The following is a 6,000-nucleotide window of genomic DNA, read 5'->3' on the forward strand; positions in this document are numbered from 1 at the left end:
CTGGGTCCCAGCTTCCACAATATTAACCCAGTGTGCCGTCAACGAGATGTAGCGGCCTTGCCCACAAGCACTTGTCCACGTGTCTGTGGTTAGGTGGACTTTGGGTGAAACAGCGTTGTTCAGGGCACGTGTGATGTTTTGTGACACGTGGTTATGCAACGCGGGGACGGCACACCGGGAGAAATAGTGGCGGCTGGGGACCGAGTAACGTGGGACAGCTGCCGCCATCAGGTCGCGGAATGCTTCTGTCTCCACCAGCCTAAAAGGCAACATTTCCAGCGCAAGCAGTCGCGAAATGTTAGCATTTAGAACTGTGGCATGTGGGGTGTAGGCAGTGTATTTGCGCCTGCGTTCAAAGGTTTGCTGAATGGATAACTGAACGCTGCGCTGGGACAAGGACGTGCTTGATGATGGTGTTATTTCTGCGTAGGCAACTGCAGGTGCAGGACCGGAGGAGGCTTGTTCGCAGGCAGCATGGACAGGGGATTGGCTCGCATGCACAACCAGCGAAGACGTAGCAGTGACATTAGCAAGCACTGCTCCTCGACTCTGTTGTACTTCCCACAAAGTCGGGTGCTTGGCTGACATGTGCCTGATCATGCTGGTGGTGGTCAGGCTGCTAGTTTTGGTACCCCTGCTGATGCTGGCATGGCAGGTGTTGCAAATGGCCTTTTTAGAATCATCTGGATCCAACTTAAAAAACTGCCAGACTCGGGAAGACCTAACATTTGTACAGGCACCTTGTGTCGTGTTGTTGTTCCGGGGAACGGTTGCCTGACTTCTGCCTGGAGCCACCACCCTGCTTCTTACTGCCTGTTGGGATGCTACGCCTCCCTCCTCCTGTGCACTGCTGTCCTCGCTCTGCACATCCTCCTGCCAGGTTGGGTCAGTTACTGGATCATCCACCACGTCGTCTTCCTCTTCCGCACCCTGCTCCTCCTCCTGACTTCCTGACAATTGTGTCTCATCATCGTCCACCCCTTGTTGAGACATGTTGCCAACTTCGTGAGAACGTGGCTGCTCAAATATTTGGCCATCTGTACATACGATCTCCTCATGACCCACTTCAACATGAGCTGGTGAGAGGCCAGAATGTGCGAATGGAAACGTGAACAGCTCTTCCGAGTGTCCAAGTGTGGGATCATTAATGTCCGAGGACGTGTTCTCAGCCTTGTGGTAGGAAGGAGGATCAGGTTCTGAAATGTGTGGTGCAGTATCACGGCTACTGACACTTGACCGTGTGGAAGACAGAGTGTTTGTGGTGGTGCGAATCTGACTGGAAGCATTATCCGCTATCCAACTAACAACCTGTTGACACTGGTCTTGGTTCAAGAGCGGTGTACTGCTGCGGTCCCCAAGAATTTGGGACAGGACGTGCGAGCGACTAGATGTGGCCCTTTGTTGTGGCAAAATTAGAGCTTGCCCACGACCTCGGCCTCTGCCTGCACCACCATCACGTCCACTTCCTTGTTCCTTGCCAACGCCCTTGCGCATTTTGCAATGCTGTGCTGACGTGTATTCACTAGACTTGGGCGTTATATCAAAGTTTGTGCAAATCGTGCACCTGTACGCTGCCACCGACAGGCACACACGTGCGGTTTTTAAATGCAAGCACGGACGCACTAAGAACCTAACACAGGTTTTAGGAGAAAAAATTAATGACGAGAACTCTGACACTATCAGCCACTGCTGACTGACGTGTATTATACACTACACTTGTGCGTTATATAATAGTTTGGTAAAAACGCACACAAGTGCACCTGTACGCTGCCACCGACAGGCACACACGTGCGGTTTTTAAATGCAAGCACGGACGCACTAAGAACCTAACACAGGTTTTAGGAGAAAAAATTAATGACGAGAACTCTGACACTATCAGCCACTGCTGACTGACGTGTATTATACACTACACTTGTGCGTTATATAATAGTTTGGTAAAAACGCACACAAGTGCACCTGTACGCTGCCACCGACAGGCACACACGTGCGGTTTTTAAATGCAAGCACGGACGCACTAAGAACCTAACACAGGTTTTAGGAGAAAAAATTAATGACGAGAACTCTGACACTATCAGCCACTGCTGACTGACGTGTATTATACACTACACTTGTGCGTTATATAATAGTTTGGTAAAAACGCACACAAGTGCACCTGTACGCTGCCACCGACAGGCACACACGTGCGGTTTTTAAATGCAAGCACGGACGCACTAAGAACCTAACACAGGTTTTAGGAGAAAAAATTAATGACGAGAACTCTGACACTATCAGCCACTGCTGACTGACGTGTATTATACACTACACTTGTGCGTTATATAATAGTTTGTTAAAAACGCACACAAGTGCACCTGTACGCTGCCACCGACAGGCACACACGTGCAGTTTTTAAATGCAAGCACAGACGCACTAAGAACCTAACAGGTTTTTAGGAGCGACAATTGCTGAGAAGTCTGACACTATCAGGACTGTTTTAGACTGTGTACACCAGCCCCAGATATGATGAAGGCTGGTATACGGTCATCACTAGGAATGGCTATATACCCTGCCTGCCTGCCTGCCTGCCTGTATACTGCTACAATAGTCCTGACAAGGACTCTTTTGGTCACTAGCCTGTATTCCAACCTGGCTATACCCTGCCTGTATACAGCAACAATAGTCCTGAGAAGGACTCTGCTACTGTACTCCGACCTGGCTATACCCTGCCTGCCTGTATACAACTAGAATAGTCCTGAGAAGGACTTTTGGTCACACTGTTTGCAGCCCTGCTACGGAAATAGCTATAAAGGGCCGCAAACCTTTCCCTGAAGCAGCGACCCTCTCCCTGCACTGACTGTCTGGATAGCTGTGAGCAGAGCACAGCGCGCCCGCCGGTATAAAGGCTCGGTCACGCTGTGCAGGCCGGCCAATCACTGCAATTCCACAACTAACAGGACTGTGGCATTGCAGTGGTCTGCCAGCCAATCCCTGCATGAGGGCTGGCTCTCAAAAGAGCGCCAACATGCAGGTATGAAGACCACGAGTACAGCACGAGTATCGCGAGATTACTCGGTCCCCGCCGAGTAGACCGAGTACAGTGATACTCGTGCGAGTACCGAGTAGTAACAAGCATGCTCGCTCATCACTAATGGTTATATCTCTGATTCATTATCTGTATTGTTATACATTTTGAACTATCTATGGTGATTCTGGTACAATATTTATCTTTGAGAGGACTTATTCTGGATTGGGTCTCATTTTTATTGTCCTTGGTGTTTTTTAATATGTCTGCACTGTTTGTATTTTGTATGTGTGTTTTTAAACTTTTTGATACACAAATAAAAATTGTATTATAATCTAATTCTGGAGTGAGTGCCTTTTGGTCAAGCGCTTTTCTTGTGATTGATATAGTTGGTTTTGCTTGACAGGTGCACCCCCCCCCCCCATTACTGATAAATTTACTATATAAACTATGGCTGTGCACTTCTAATTGTTTTTTCACATACTCGGAACATATGAAACCCTGTTCACAAGTCAGCCTGGTAGAACCCCCCTGGTCCAGCATCATGTCAATACAGGGGCAGCCACCCCACTAAGACAACCCGCCTACCGGGTGACCCCTCCTGTGTTGGCAATGTAGTCTGGGCCCTAAAAAAATTGCAGCCCTACTTCTATGGCAATGAGTTCACAGTCCTTACTGACCACAATCCATTGAGTTGGCTAAATCGCACTGCCGGGGACAACGGACGCTTGCTCAGGTGGAGTCTGGCATTACAATCTTACAATTTTTCCATCTCCCATAAACAGGGCAAGAACCATGGAAAGGCGGATGGGCTTTCCCGACAAGAGGAGAAGGATGATCGGAAGCCTATCATGTCTGGCTAATATTAAGAAGGGGGGAGGAATGTGACGACATCTACTCTCATGGGTTAAAGTTTCTTAAAATTCAGCCAGACAGCATGATAGATTGTCTATAGACGGGGGAGAAGTCCCTCATTGTTTTTACAAGACTCTTGTTGTCTCAATGTAATTGTGTTGGCCACTGAAAGCCAGACGTATTGTTCTCCAGACTTTTCCAGTAACCATTGTATTGTAGTTGTGTATTGCTAATGTGATTACCTTAGTAGCCATTGTCGAGTCTGTGACTTGCAGACTTCATGTAGATATCTTCAGTCTTTCTATGCACATCATTTATATGAACATTGTCCATGCAGCTTGAGATTCATCCAATGGGAGAGGCGATCTTGTCCAACCAATCGATGAGGACGCAGTGTATCCAAGTGGAAGGCTGTGGCTATAAAAGGGATTTCTTTAAGCCACCAGGTTGTGGTTGATGGATGCTGATGGATCCAGTCTAAGCTCTTTGGAGCTGACTAGAGGATCAGGATATCTTATGGCTTCAATCTAGGGACTCCGGTTCTGGTTGGAGACCATATCCACAGCCTAGAGATTTTGACTCCGGCTGCCAGGATTGTATCATCATACCAGGACTACCTAAGGAAGACACTCAGGTCGGGACAGTTCAGTCACTTGTTACAGACTTTGCAGACCTCAGCCAGCTTCCTAAATCTGGCGTTATTCCAGTCACGGTGGGTGCCCGCCGAAAGCGGGGTGCTGCTGGATTGGAGTAAGTGGCCTTGGAACCTGTGAGGCATGGACATTCTAAATCCCTGGTCAGCCAGCGGAAGGGTGAGACTCTGTTGCCTGTTACATCTGTGTGTTTTGCTGGTTTTTTGCTGTGTCATGTGCCATTAATTGTTTGGGGATCCAATAAAGTCTAATTATTGTGGTTCCCTCACCCTGTGTTGTCTGAGTAGTGTTACGCCCACGGTTAAGGAGGCCGGCGTTCAGTTGGGATGAGCCCTGAGCCACACTGTCTTTCTAAAGGTGGCGGGTTTTAGTGGACGAGAGCACCCACTGAGCCCCGTGTCTCCACAGTGACCCCCCCAACAGCTTCCCTATATAAAATATGATGTTGACCACAGTTCCCCTAGATACAATATAATGCAACCCACAGCCTCCAATTTTATATTATTATGTCTCTCACAGCCTTCTATATATAGTATAATAGCCTCATATTTGCCTATTTGCAGTGTAATGTCATCATAGCACTGTATACACAGTATAAGACTTCTAGAGCCCATGATATACAGTAGGGGGTTCCCACATCCCACTATATATTGTATAATGGCCCCATAGCTCCATATACACAGTGCCCTCAGATCCCACTATTTATAGGATGATGACCCCATAGCCTCCTATACAGTGAAATGGGCCCACAGCTTCCTATATAAAGTATCAGTTCACCATTGCTCCCTATATACAGCATATTGGCCCCCACAGCCTTTATATACACACTAGAAGGTGGCCCGATTCTAACACATCGGGTATTCTAGAATTTACGTACTGTGTAGTTAATGTATGATTTTTGTTATATATATAGATGTTGTTGTGTGTAGTTGCCAAGTGTTTGTGTAGGGCACTGTAAATGTTCTGGGTGTTGTCTTGGTGGGGGCAGTGAGAGCGGTGTTGTTTGTGTGTTGCGTTGTGTGTGTTGCGTTGTTTGTGGAGCGCTGTGTGTCTGCAGCATTGTGTGTGTGTGGTGCTGTGTGTGTTGCGCGGTTTGTGTGGGTGTGGCTGTGGGGTGCGTCTGTGTGTTTTGGGGGAAGGTATGTTTTGTGCAATATGTGTGTGTTGCACGGTATGTGCGTATATTTGTGTATACCGCGGTGTTTGTGTGTTGGGTGTTGTGTGTGTGCGGCGCTGTCTGTGTGTGTAGGGCAGTGTTTGTGGTTCTCCGTATCTGTGTGGTGTGTTGTGCGGTGCGCGTGTGGCGGTGTCTGTGTGTTTTGGGGGGACGTGTGCAACCCCCATCGTGCTCCATCCCCCATGCTGCGCAATCCCCATCGTGTTCCATCCCCCATGCTGTGCACCCCCCATCGTGCTCCATCCCCCATGCTGCGCACCCCCCATCGTGCTCCATCCCCCATGCTGCGCATCCGCCATCGTGCTCTATCCCCCATG

General features: G+C 48.5%; 1 long non-coding RNA gene across 1 annotated transcript in view; it reads left to right on the top strand.

Annotated features, from left to right (window-relative positions):
- Nucleotides 1-3,869, top strand: part of LOC142301353 (uncharacterized) — a 28,505-nt gene extending 24,636 nt beyond the window's left edge. Inside the window, exon 3 of the long non-coding RNA XR_012752779.1 lies at nt 3,784-3,869. This is a non-coding gene — a long non-coding RNA (uncharacterized LOC142301353). The remainder of the gene's footprint in view (nt 1-3,783) is intronic.
- The last annotated feature ends 2,131 nt before the right edge of the window (nt 3,870-6,000 follow it).

This window comes from Anomaloglossus baeobatrachus, chromosome 4 (genome assembly GCF_048569485.1).
Source record: "Anomaloglossus baeobatrachus isolate aAnoBae1 chromosome 4, aAnoBae1.hap1, whole genome shotgun sequence".
Taxonomy (NCBI): domain Eukaryota; kingdom Metazoa; phylum Chordata; class Amphibia; order Anura; family Aromobatidae; genus Anomaloglossus; species Anomaloglossus baeobatrachus.